The following is a 15,127-nucleotide window of genomic DNA, read 5'->3' on the forward strand; positions in this document are numbered from 1 at the left end:
GACCACATCTCTGTATTCAAAACCATACGTGCACTTACCTATAGTTTTGACTCTTAATGGAAATCTATTTCTCCATTTAAATTTTTTAATCTTAGTTATGTGTTAAATGTATATAAGAATCACAAGTAGGACTTGTTGAAAATACCTCATCAGTTATGAAAAATTCTAATTCAGGAATCTGCATGTCTTAATGAAGATCTCAGGGGATCTGGTGCAGATGGTTATCCCAAGTACGTTATGAAAAACTTCTACAGGTCCCCTGCTCTTTCTTCTTAATTCTTTCCAATGGGGCCCTCAGCCAGGGCTTTATCCTCCCCGCTATTATTTTCTATGGAGGGACACACCTTTTTCCTTCAGTTTTTTTCAAAACCTCTGATACGTCTTATCTACTTTTACCACTGTTTTGCTTTTCTAATTCATAGAGTTAATATGAAATATCTTCTTCACTTGGCTTCTAGAGCACTTATTTATCTGCTTTTTCTCTAACACTCTTGGCCACTCCTTTTCAGTAGCCTTTTTTGGGAAGTCCCTACTTTATTTCCCAGCCCCTTAATGTCGATATTCACAGGGCTCAGTCCTTGAATATATTCTTTCTTTCTTTTTTTTTTTTCAAAATCACTCCCTGAGTTATCTTATCCTTCTTGTGGCTTGTGTATTCAATTATCTTTTGCTATCTTCACTTGGATGTCTAAAACAAACTCCAAAATCATGACCATCATGTCTCTCCAAACCTGATTCTCCTTCAGTCTCCTCCATCTTTCCAGTTGCCAAAATTCTTGAAATCATGTTTGACTCTTCCCTTTCTCTCATACTATAAACTAATTTCATTAACAAACCCCATTGGTCTATATAAACATTTACAATCTGAACAATTCCTGAAACCCCCATCTTTACCACCCTAGTCTGAGTCCTTGCCATTTCTCACCTGTATGACTCATAGCTTCCCCACTGATCTTCCTTTCACATACATCTCCCTTTGTTGAACTGTTCTTATGAAACTAGAAGGGCCTTGTTAAAATATAAGTTGAGCATGTCACTCCTCAAAATCCAAAGATTTCTCATCTCACTAAAGTAAAGCCCCAAATCTACTCTATGTCTCAAAGGCCCTACAATAATCTGGACATAAGACTGCTAATTCACTTTCAACCATCTTACTTATTCCTTCTGGCCTCCTCACTGTGCTTGGAATAGGTCACCACACTCCTACCATAGGGTCTTTGCAACTGCTGTTTCCTGTCTGGAAAGTGCTTTTTTCAGATATGTTCTTGGCTTGCTCTCTCTTTTCCTTTAGCTTCTTACAAAGTCACTTTCTAGACAACCCTCAGAATGGAAGGAAACAATTGATAACAAAACAATTGACAAAAGATTAATCTCCAAAGTATATAAGCAGCTCATACAACTCAATATCAGAAAAACAAACAGCCCAGTCAAAAAGTGGGCAGAAGACCCAAAACAGATATTTTTTTAGACATACAAATGGCCAATAAACACCTGAAAAGAGGCTCAGCATTGCTCACTATTAGAGAAATGCAGATCAAAACTACAATGTGGTATCACCTCACACTGGTCAGAATGACCATCATCAAAAAAGTTACAAAACAATAAATGCTGAAGAGAATGTGGAGAAAAGGGAACCCTACTTCACTGTTGATGAGAATGTAAATTGATACAGCCACTATGGCTACAGTATGGAGATTCCTTTAAAATTAGGAATAAAACTATCATATGACCCAGCATTTGGGATTTCTGGGATTTCAATTTCAACCATAATTGAAAAAGACACATATATCCCAATATTCATTGCAGCACTATTTACAATAGCCAGGGGATGGATGCAATCTAGATGTCCATCAACAGAAGAAAAGGTAAAGAAGATGGTGTACATACATACAATGGAATATTACTCAGCCACAAAAAGGAATGGATTTGAGTCAGTTTCAGTGAGGTGAATGAACTTAGAACCTGTTATACAGAGCGAACTAATTTAGAAAGAGGAAAACAAATATTGTATATTAATGTATATATATATATATATGGAATCTACAAAAATGGTACAGATGAACCTACTTATAGGGAAAGAATGGAGACGTAGATATAGAGAACAGACTTATGGACGCATTGGGGGGAAGGATGAATTGAGACAGTAGTATTGACATATACACACTCTCGTGTGTAAAATAATTAGTGGGAAGTTGCTGTATAAGACAGGAAGCTCAGCCTGGTGCTCTGTGATGACCTAAAGGGTGGGTTGGGTGGCGGGGAGGGAGGCTCAATGGCGAGGGGATATATATATCATGTTGCTGTATGGCAGAAACCAAGACAACAGTGTAAAGCAATTATCCTCCAATTAAAAAAAAAATCACTTTCTTGGATAAAACTTTCTTGGCTAATAATCTATCTAAAGGTTAACACTCCCCTACCCCTCTGTTGTTTTACTTGCTAAGTCATGTCCAACTCTTTTGTGACTCCATGGACTATAGCCTGCCAGGCTCCTCTGTCTATTGGAATTCCCAGGCAAGAAAAATGGAGTGGTTACCATTTCCTTTTCCAGGAGATCTTCCCAATCTAGGGATCGAACCCCCGTGTCTTCTGCATTGGCAGGCAGTTTCTTTACTACTGAGCCACCTAGGAAGCTCTCCCTCACCTATTAACACATCATAACTCCATTTTCTCCTTTATCTTCTACCCTTAGCTTTTGCTATAACTTATTAGGCAGATTACTTGAAAAGAGTGAAAGTGTTATTCACTCCATTTTCTCCAACTCTTTGCAATCCCATGGACTGTAGCCTGCCAGGCTTCTCTCTCCATGGAATTCTCCAAGCAAGAAAAACAGAGTAGGTAGCCATTCTCTTTTCCAGGGAATCTTGCTGACCTAGGAATTGAACCTGGGTCTCTTGCATTACAGGCACCAGGGAAGCCCAGATAGATTACTTATATCACCTACATTTAGATGCTTCTTCTTTGACTGTTTTGTTTATTGCTGTAGCCCTAGTACCTACAGTGCCTAATATACAGGAGGCATTCAGTAAATACTGGTTGAATGACTTAATGAATACATGTTTAATTCCTTGGGCCCTGCAATCCATCCAATCCACTTCTAAAATTTTCTCTAGTTCTCTAAAGAACATATTCCAAATACACTTATGTGACCAAAATAAAATGCTCTGTATGCTACACTATATTGCTTAACTTATTTTACTTTTAAAATGGTAGCCTTAATTTCTATAGTGTGAAATTATAATCAACTAACATATAACGCTATTTCTCCCATTTTACAGATGAGGATACCATACTTTGAGTAAATAGCCTGAGATCACAGTTAGTGATCTTAGGATTTTTCCATAAATCATGTTCTTCCCTCTCACACCAAGGTCATATCATATCGTTCCATGTAAATATTCCACTTCTGGAACATTCCCAATTCTGTTTTTTTTTTTTTTAAGATGCACTATCCTCCCCAAATTTATTTCATAAACATCCAACTTTGTTCTTTCACTTATCAGTTGTAGCTTAAAACTGACCCTATATTTGCAATTAATTCTCATAAAGCTTTCCTGATGCAGGGAAGATTTTATCTACCTATATAGTTTTCATGCCATTTGATTTAAAAACTCTCTCCCTTTTTCATTTATTCTATATATATTTTCTTTCCTCAGATCTCTCAATAGTTAGACAAATCTCAAATTTCAACCCCAATTTTAAAATGTGGCATTATGCCAATGTTAATAATTATAGCCAATGTCAGCAAAAAAATTGGCTAACTCATTGTTTCAAAATGGAATTATTGGCTCATTAATCTGGCAAAGTTATTTGCAAAGTGAAATTAACATACGTGCCAAGGACCTCTTCTTAAATTTTGCTGGGTAGGGGTACCCATACAAATGATAACAATTAAGATAAAATTTTAAAACAATGCAAATTTTAGATGACACTGACATCTGTATTTATATAATGATAACTGTCTCATTTTTAATCATAAAGCCTTAAGATAAGGTACCTGATATTAATGGAAAAACTGCCAGAAAAAAAATAAAAAGATTTTTTTTTAAACAAATTAATCATGTTCTTTCTGCTAAAACTGACTTTATTTGGACTTTGCCCATGCAGACAGTAGCACCTCAACAAAACAAATTTCTAATATTTTAATTAAGATTTAATCTTCTTATTTTAATGATCATGACTTTCAAAATAAGTGCTTTCATTCCTTCCTAATGCACCAATAGTCTGTTGAGGTTATATTCTGTAAAGCCCTACTTTCTATAGAGCAAGCTTGAACTTTACGATATCCCCTGTGCATTTTTATTAAAAAAGTAGGGAGGGTGAAAGACTGGATTATGAAGGCATTTATATTAATTCATTTACCTTCTCCAAGGATGAAGATGGATTTGCATAGTCATATTGCACTGAAACATAACTGCTTTAATATATGGTAGGTTTTTCATTTTTTAAGAACTCTTTGTGAAAATGAAAAAGGTGAAAGTTGCTAATTTATGAGAAGAAAATATATATAATAAATCAGAATGTATACAATTTTGAGATCATAATTTTTCTACTATTGAATATCAAATCTACTAAACTATAACAAAAATGATAGCAGATAAAGAATAATGACAAAATAAAAAATCTGGAAGCAGATTCAGTCATTCAACACTTCAGTGTAGACAAAAATCTCATCCCAGGTTTTAGGAAGGAAACTCATGCAGCAGATTTTAAGCCAAGATCTTATCAGTTAATTGCAGATTCATATGACAGTAATTAATTAATGCATTTTTGGTCAACTTTATTATTGTGATCGTCATACATGTCAAACAACATATTGGAAAAAAATCAATAGATTATACAAAGTATTGTCACTTTAGCCATTGTGTAGACATCTTTCAGGGTGATTAGTTTTCTATGACTTCCTGAAAACAGTTTGAGAACATGTAGAAGTTCAACTTGTAGGGAAAAAAAAAAAAACTAATCTGGTAGAAAATAAGAACTATTTAGTAAAAAATAGTATTGAAAGAGTTTGAGAAATTTTATACCAATATGAAGATTTTAAAGTTCTAGCAACCAGTGGAGAATTAACATAGCTAAACATAGCTATGTTAGAGTCTTAAGACATCATTATTTGTGTACTGTTGAAAAAAGAACAAGAAAATCTGCCCAATACCACTAATTGAATTAATCAATGCTTTGGTAGCTTTAGAAATGTTTATTCAAAGAACTCTTTTGAACTGATTAATGTGTATATATTTTTACAATGAATAAATAAAAATGAAAATATTAGCAAAACACATTGGTTTAAGTGTTCCTGAAACAACTTCCAACCAGAATTATTAAACTCTGTGTTTTAACATAATGTTATTTTCTGGGCAATCAAGAGTGTTGATGATACAGCATTTATTAAAAGAGGGCTCCACAAATGTCTTCGAGGTTTTCTCCTTATCCATCAACAATCATTCTGTAACATTTGATGCCTGGGCTTTCTTACTCTTACCAGAGGTACCAAGTGATGTCAACCACGTTATGACTGCCACTAGGCCAAGAATGTTTGAGAGAAGCAAACAATTTATCCTGATTTTAGGTCTGTTTAAAATGAGAAAAGGAAATGCATCTTAGAGCTGATGATATACTGTATGTAAGTGTGTGTGTCCTCAGTAGGTCAGACATGTCCAACTCTCTGTGACCACACAGACTGTAGCCCACCAGGCTCCTCTGTCCATGGCATTTTCCAATCAAGAATACTGGAGTGGATTGTCATTTCCTCCTGAGTGGATCTTCCTGACCCCTGGGATGGAACCCACACCTCCTCATTGGCAGGTGGATTTTTTACGGTCACCTATGAAACCCAGGATATATTGTATGCTATTGTTGTTCAGTTGCTAAGTGTGTGTGACTCTTTGCGACTCCATGGACGGCAGCACTCCAGGCGCCATTGTCTTCCACTGTCTCTTGGAGTTTACTCAAACTTATGTCCATTGTGTCAATGATGCTATCTAATTATCTCATTCTCTGCCACCCCTTTCTCCTTTGGCCTTCAATCTTTCCTAATATCAGGGTATTTTCCATGAGTCAGCTCTTTGCATCAGGTGGCCAATGGATTTTCAGCTTCACCATCAGTCCTTCCAAAGAATCAATATCAGTTCACTCAGTATCAGTTCATTCACTCAGTTGAGTCCGACTTTGCAACCCCATGGACTGCAGCACACCAGGCTTCCCTGTCCAGAACCAATGCCCGGAGCCTGCCCAAACTCATGTCCATTGAGTTGGTGTTGCCATCCAACCATCTCATTCTCTGTCATCCCCTTCTCCTCCACCTGCAGTCTTTCCCAGCATCACGGTCTTTTCCAATAAGTCAGTTCTTCACATACTTCATGAGGTTTTGGAGCTTCAATAAATATTGAAGCTTTCAATGAATATTCAGGACTGATCTCTTTTAGAATGGATTGGTTGGATCTCCTTGTAGTCCAAGGGACTAGCAAGAGTCTTTTCCAACACCACAGTTCAAAAACATCAATTCTTCACTGCTCAGCTTTCTTTATGTCCAACTCTCACATCCATACATGACTACGGGAAAAACCATAGCTTTGACTAGATGGACTTTTGTTGGCAAAGTAATGTCTCTGCTTTTAAATATGCTGTCTAGGTTGGTCATAATTTTTCTTCCAAGGAGCAAACGTCTTTTAATTTCATTGCTGTTGTCACCATCTGCAGTAATTTTGGAGCCCCCAAAATAAAGTTTCCATTGTATCCCCATCTATTTTCCATGAAATGATGGGACCAGATGCCATGATCTTAGTTTCTTGAATGTTGAGTTTTAAGCCATTTTTTTACCCTCCTCTTTCACTTTTATCAAGAGGCTCTTTAGTTCTTCTGCACTTTCTGCCATAAGCGTGGTGTTATCTGCATATCTGAGGTTATTGATATTTCTCCCAGAAATCTTAACTCCAGCTTGTGTTTCATACAGCACAGCATTTCTCATTATGTACTCTGCATATAATTTAAACAAGCAGGGTAACAATATATAGCCTTGACATACCTCTTTCCCAATTTGGAACTAGTTTGTCATTCCATGTCCAGTTCTAACTGTTGCTTCTTGACGTGCATACAGATTTCTCAGGAGGCAGGTAAGGTGGTCTGGTATTCCCATCTCATTAAGAATTTTCCACAGTTTATTGTGATTCATAAAGTCATAGGCTTTGGCATAGTCAATAAAGCAAAAGTAGATATCTTTTCTGGAACTCTCTTGCTTTTTCTATGATCCCAAGGATGTTGGCAATTTGATCTATGGTTCCTCTGCCTTTTCTAAATACAGCTTGAACATCTGAAAGTTCATGGTTCACATACTGTTAAGCCTCACATGGAGAATTTTGAGCATTATTTTGCAGACGTGTGAGATGAGCGCAATTGTGCAGTAGCTTGAACATTGTTTGGCATTGCCTTTCTTTGGGATTGGATTGAAAAGTGACCTTTTCCAGTCCTGTGGCCACTGATGAATTTTCCAAATTTGCTGGCATATTGAGTGCAGCACTTTCACAGCATCATCTTTTAGGATTTGAAACAGTTTAACTGGAATTCCATCACCTCCACTAGCTTTGTTTGTAGTGATGCTTCCTATGGCCCACTTGACTTCACATTCCAGGATGTCTGGCTCTAGGTGTGTTATCACACCATCATGGTTATCTAGGTCATGAAATCTTTTCTGTATAGTTCTTCTGTGTATTTTTTACCACCTCTATTCCAATGAATATTCAGGGTTAATTTCCTTTAGGATCAACTAGTTTGATCTCTTTGCTGTCCAGGAGTCTCTCAAGAGTTCTCCAACACCTCAACTCAAAAACATTAATTCCTCATGGCTCAATCTTCTTTATGGTCCAGCTCTCACATCTGTACATGAATACTTGAAAAACTCTAGCTTTGCCTATATGGACCTTTGTCAGCAAGATGATGTCTCTGCTTCTTAAAATGCTGTTTATATTTGTCATAGCTTTCCTTACAAGGAGCAAGCATCTTTCAGTTACATGGCTGCAGTCATCATCTGCAGTGATTTTGGAGCCCAAGAAGATAAAACCTGTCACTGCTTCTACTTTTCCCCCTTCCATTTGCCATGAAGTGACTGGAGTGGCTTAGTATAATCTCAGTTTTTTGAATGTTGAATTTCAAGCCAGCTTTTTCACTCTTCTCTTTCACCCTCAGTGATATCATCTGCATAGCTAATGTTGTTGATATTTCTCCTGGCAATCCTGAATCTTGAATCTTGGCAAGCACAATCCAGCTTGTGCTTCATCCAGCCTAGCATTTCATATGATGTACTCTGTATATAAGTTAAATAAGCAGGGTAATTGGTTTCACAGGTGTTGCTAGTGGTAAAGAACCCACGTCGGTTTGATCCCTGGGTTGGGAAGATCCCCTGGAGGAGGGCCCAGCAACCCACTCCAGTATTCTTGCCTGAAGAATCCCATGGACAGAGGACTCTAGTGGGCTATGGTCCCTAAGGTTGAAAAGAGTTGGACACAACTGAAGCAACTTAGCACACATGCAAGCAGGGTGACAATATACAGACTTGTGCTCCTTTTTCAATTTTGAGCCAATCAGTTGGATGTCTGGTTCTAACTTGCTTCTTGACCTGCATACAGGTTTCTCAGGAGGGACTCTCAAGAGTCTTCTCCAACATCACAATTCAAATCCATCAATTCTTCAGTGCTCTGCTTTCTTATAGTCCAACTCTCACACCCACCCTACTCCAGTACTCTTGCCTGGAAAATCCCATGGACTGAGGAGCCTGGTGGGCTGCAGTCCATAGGGTCCCTAAGAACTGGACATGACTGAGCAACTTCACTTTCACTTTTCACTTTCATGCACTGGAGAAGGAAATGGCAACCCACTGCAGTGTTCTTGCCTGGAGAATCCCAGGGAAGGGGAGCCTGGTGGGCTGCCGTCTATGGGGTCCCACAGAGTCGGACATGACTGAAGCGACTTAGCAGCAGCAGCAGCAGCAGCAGCAGCAGCACCCTCACCCCACCTTAATTCTTCCTACACTCCCGCTTGTTTCAAGTCTTTATTTTTATAATTCTTAAGAAATGATTTCTACATAGATACTTCACCCTTCTTGTACCTTCATCAGTACAAATATTAATTTTTCTGCACTTATGTAATATGTAGCACACAGATTCTAATTCACAGACTCTTTTTTCACTTTCACTTCTTTCCTCTGGTTTCCCACATCCTTTTTTGTCACATTTTTATTTTTCTTCATTTTATCCAGTCCATTCTTGAAACCGCCTCTCATTGATTATTGTACATGAATACACTGAGCTTCCTTGTTTCTTCAAAGCTTCCTGAAAGGTTTTAAACTTTCAGTACAGGCACCCCACTCCAGTACTTTTGTCTGGAAAATCCCATGGGTGGAGGAGCCTGGTGGGCTGTAGTCCATGGGGTCGCTAAGAGTCGGACACGACTGAAGCGACTTAGCAGCAGCAGCAGCAGTAGCCTACTTAAAACAGGAAAATACAATAAATAATTTGGACCACAGATAACTTTTCATTACTTTCAAAATGGCCTATGCTCAAGCAAATACAATCATGGAACATACGGCATGACTTCTCAAAGATGCCATATTATATTACACTTTAGGGTAACTTGAGGATTCTTTAATTAGTCAGTCAGTATACAGTACTGAAGTATAAGATCATGCTGATGAAACTAGAGAATATTGTCTATCCTTTATCAAAACAGTCTCTTTTTGTAGAAGTCTAAATTTTTCAAATGAGGGAGTTTGCCAGTCTTTCTTCAGGAAACAAATCTCTTGTGCCTGCAAAAAAAGGAACAATCAGGGTCAGTGTCTCGTGATATGATTTATTGCACTATAAGTTATTTATTCAAAGTATTCATTTTGCACAACACTTATTTCTCTTCTACTGTGCAATTTATTTTCTTTGGTAGACTAAACATAGGAGGGGATTCTGATAAGATAATTAAAATTTTAGGATATAAAAGTTGAAGTTGGGAATTCCCTAGTGGTCTGGTGGTTGGAACTCTGTGCTACCATTGCAGACAGCCTCGGTTCAGTTCCTGGTGAGGGAACTAAGATCCTACAAGCAAGTCAGGTGGCAGGACCAATAAATAAACAAATGCATATGGAGCTTAAACAAAGAAGCAAATACTACCTGAAATTTAAAGGCTTAAAAAAAAAAATGGCCTTGATCTCAAACTCTTAAAAGCAATTTCATCAGATAAGTTAAAGTAGTTGAAAAAAAAAAAAAAAAAAAAAAAAGAAAGAAAGAAACAGAAAGAAAAGAATCTTGTCATTAATAAGAGCTAAATACTTATTCAAATTTTGAATATCATCTTATTAATAAATTCAATATTGGATCCACTGAAAAGAAGAAGAAATGTATAATATGGAACCCCAAGAGACATAAATATAAAAGAAAATATTTTTTTTCTTCATTGAATTAAGCTCTCAGTCAACCAAGGGAACATTTAAAGACCTGAATGCCAATTTCTTGCTCAAGAAATAACAAGGTAAGAGGAAAACTTAAAGAATAACAACGCACTGGCTATAAGCCAATCTCATAAAGATAAAAGTACAGAATTCTGAAGGAGACTGGCAGACATCCCAGATCAATCAAGGAAGAAGTCTTGCTGTATAGACAACATATTTATCTTTGAAAACTTAAATTTAGATAATGTAGCCCAAGAAAGGATAAATGGACATAAAAATATAACTAAACTGAAAAAGAATTATAGATTTGTGGGGACTGTTTTTTTATGATAAATGTGTAACTAAGTGACTGATTCTATTAAACTGAATCTCTGGTTAATTCACTGAAGTAAAGCTAAACTAATATTTGGAAGAACAGAACACCAACCCTACCTGATTGAATGAATGGTTTTCAAAAAGTCAAGTTGACAGTCTGACCAACTACTAATGTTAAAATATCAAACCTGGAAAGTAGTGCTCAAAATGTATCAGCCTTATGTCAAATGACATTGTTATTTAGAAACCTAGAACAATATGTAGTTTATATATATATATGTGTGTGTGTGTGTGTGTATAAAGTAAATTACAAAGTGTAGTGTAAAATAAGCACATCTGAGGATTGAATCACCATGTGTTGATACCATGATTTTCTTAAGTTAGGATGCAGAAAATAGCAATAGGCCAACAGTTGAGTTTATCAAGTAGAAAGAAATATCGCTACCAGTTGCCATGTGTTTTTATGGTATATAGTTAGTATGTGTCATGGAAGTCAGAGCTGTAAAGATGAATACTTAACAAGAAGCATCTCAGTGCCATGGCCTGTTGTGGAAAGACTGTTCAGGACACGGATCCCTCATCAGTAATTAAGAAGAGTAGATTAATGCTGCTTTGAAGCAAATTAAATAAACCCACAAGTTTCAGTCCTCCAAACGGCCTTTTATTTCCTCTTTAATCCTTATTGAAAGGAAATACACTTAAATGTCTATATACAATTTATTTCTCATAACAATGGGAATAAAAAGATAAACGTGATACGCATGACAAATACGTTGGTTAAGAATATGAGTTTAACAGATAACTTTATTGTTAAAAGAATCGTTCGATTAGTTTAAAATGGTGTTCTGTTTGTTGATGAGTCAATACAATTTAATAATATATTTTTCACAATCTTGATATAAAATGTTATATAACCATCCCTGTATTCCAGATCTTTAAAATCAGCAGAACTATCTAAAAATGTACCAAAATTTGTCAACTTATAAATATTTAATTTCATTCTTTGGCATCTAAAATATTCAAACATTTTTTTAAAAATTTTGAATAGAGAGTTTAACCCATTACTTTGAGGCAAATCATAGATCAAAATCGTTTTGTTATATATCATAAAGTGTCAGGGTTAATTATATCTCTTTTCTAAATTTGTCATAATTTTAGTCAATGGTATTTCTTCTATTTAGTTCCTTCGACCATTAAAACATTTTATCCTTACGTATGCTTTTATAGAACTGAACTATTGATTTCCTTAAATGAAAGTAAAATTTTGAAAATAAAAGTCAGCATTCATAGTAGATAATAAACCAATCTTTGGGTTATCCTTTTATTATAGTTATTGAAATATCAAAACATAAGCTTATTAAAATTTATAGAAAACTTCTATTCTTGTATATAATAAAATTTTCTACAACTATTTAAAATTCATTTGAGCTTGAGAAAGCTACATATATATATACCACATGGTGAAAAATTATAAGAGAAGGCAAAATTTTAAAAATAAAACAAAACATTCAGATTTCTGAAAGTTGTATTTAATAACCTAGTATAATACTCTCATTTCATAGGAAAGGATATAATCCCCATAAAATTCAATATTGACCAAGTTCAGTAGTCTAGGAACAGAGAAGAAATTAGGATGCTATATCGAACTGTTTCACTTTTTCTGAGATCTAGTGAATAGAAGATAAACAACAAAAGGATGTGCTCTTTGAATAAAGTAGGCTTCATCTAAAGTCAGTAGATGTTTTGTTTTTAAAGGCAGCACTGGTGTGATTCACTTGAAATGAAAGGCTTCAGAAAGGTCATACCGCTTTTCATAACTTTTCCACCATGGTTTGTTATGAGTTGGTGAAAGCAGCCAAGCGTATTTGAAAATGTAATAGGAAACACCATTCTTGTGTCTGTTAATCGAAGGAAGAGTAGATGATAAAAAATAGTGTCATATTCTAACCTACCCTTTTAGCAAATCATCACTGCCAGAATATTTGAGATAAATGTCACTTTATAGTAAAAGTTGAATACATTTTACCTATCACTAGTTGGGCTTCCCTGGTGGCTCAGCGGTAAAGAATCTGCCCTCCAATGCAGGAGACACAGGTTCAATTCCTGAATTGTGAAGAAGCCCTGGGAAGGAAATGGCAACCCACTCCAGTGTTCTTATCTGGGAAATTCCATGGACAGAGAAGCCTGGTGGGCTACAGTTCATGGGATCACAACAAATCAGACACGACTTAGCAACTAAAACAATAATATTATTAGCTACCTTCATTTGAAAAATTTTTCCAAATAATATAGGTTTCTTTTATACTTAAATGCCATCAAAAGTCAAATAAACATAAAATAGATGATTTATATTATTATAAACACTATAGGAGTAAACTTTATAAATCTGTTTTCCCTCAGGGGCCTTGTGTTCTTCTAATTGACCCATAGACATTTGAAACATGGTGACATTCAATATTTTGGTAAGTTAGTTTAGGATACCTGTAAAAAGTAAGTTGGTACAATTTTATCTTGATGCCAGACCTTCCCCATTCTCTCAATACATTTTTATTAAGTTCTATTCTGTGTACAGTGATACCTTAGTTGATATAATCAACATAATTTATAATGGTTTTTAAAATGTATTTATTTGTTTTTGGCTGCCTCCTCTTAGTTGCGACTGGCAGGATCTTTTTGTTACTGTTGCAGCTTGCAGGCTTCTCTCTAGCTGTGGTGCACACCCATGTGAGTTCCGGAACACGTGGGCTCAGCAGCTGTGGTTCCTAGGTCTAGATGCCCAGGGCATTTATGATCTTAGTTCCCTGATCAGGGATTGAACCTTCATCCCCTGCATCAGAAAACAGATTCTCAACCACTGGACCACCAAGGAAGAATTAATTGTTATGTAGTACTGAAATCCAGATTCAGAATAATTGGTTAGTCTCCAGTGCCTAATTTTTGGTTTTGTATTTGATTGGGGGTATTTAGCAACATTAGAAATGAAGACTATGTTAATCATGTGTGATGTCCTCTACTATTCTCAGGTAATTATCTGACATTATAAATTAATAATGCCTTGAGACAGCACAGTATTAGTATCTTGGAAAAAACTACTTTGAATATTTTAAATTCAATGTTTCATATAAGATATTTAGATAAGTAAACACTTTTTACACTTGTCATAAAAATATAAGCGACTTGTACATTTTCTCATGTTTCCTATATTCTTATGTCAGGAGCAACGGGTGAAATTTAATGAGTATTTCCAACCACATTTTAAAAGTAGCATCATATGTTTTAATTACCCCCAGCCTGTCAATCTCCAATCCTCTTCTCTTATTAATACATATATGTACCTGTTTATGATCTGTCATCCATTAGAATGTACGCTCAAAGAAAGCAGACAATTTCTCTCTCATGTTCACTATTTTATCCCAAGAGTTTTTAGACTAGAGCATGGAAAAATGGAATAGCTAATGCTGAAAGAAAACTTGCTGGGTGAATAAATGACTGAATGCCAGCCTAGGTTTAAGTCCCTCCTTGGTCCCTCTTCTAGGGATTGTTTATATTTTGAGACCTCTTTTCCCAGTGACTTGTTAAATAGAAACTTTTTGATTACACCCCACAGAAATGCCTTTTATATCCCTATATGTTTGTGTATCTATAAAACAACAGTCATGAAACAACGCAACGTTACTATCTGTAATGAACCTTGATAATTAAATTTCTACACTGTTGTATGCCATTCTATTTATTAAAAAAATAATGCTGTAGCAGAGAATTTTCAGAGCAGTGAAAATACTTTGTGTGATACCATAATAATGAATGTGGTATGAACATTGGCAAATATGCAATTATTTAATGGCAAATATTCTATGATGTATTTGCCCAAACCCACAGAATGTGCAACACCAAATGTGAGCCATGACGTAAACTTTATGTGCACCATATGCAACCAAGAGCGCACCAAGTTCATTAACTGTAGCAGATGTGCCTCTCTGGTGGGTAGATCTGCTGGTCTGGGAGGCTATGCTTCTGTGGTGGCTCAGGGGAAATCTCTGTCTCATCCTCTCAATTGTGCTGTGAACCTAAAATTGCTCTTAAAAAAAAAAGAAATGTCAATTAAAAAAATAATGCTGGTCTTGACATTTATTTCACAATGCACAAACCCACAGTTTGTAACACTGTTTAGAAAAAATGCCAAGAGATGAACCCACATTAATTTCTGAGTATGTAGAAAGAACACGTATGTTCTAGTCAACCTTGGATGGTGTAATCTCGAGTTTAATTTTCCTGAACTTCCTAGGCGTTTTAGTGCTTCTGGCTCTCTCTATACACGAATGTCATATATAGAGATATTCTCATATCCCAGACTTTCCGGAGCTGAAAGGCCTGAAAGAGAAT

The sequence above is a fragment of the Oryx dammah genome, unplaced genomic scaffold (genome assembly GCF_014754425.2).
Source record: "Oryx dammah isolate SB20612 unplaced genomic scaffold, SCBI_Odam_1.1 HiC_scaffold_17, whole genome shotgun sequence".
Taxonomy (NCBI): domain Eukaryota; kingdom Metazoa; phylum Chordata; class Mammalia; order Artiodactyla; family Bovidae; genus Oryx; species Oryx dammah.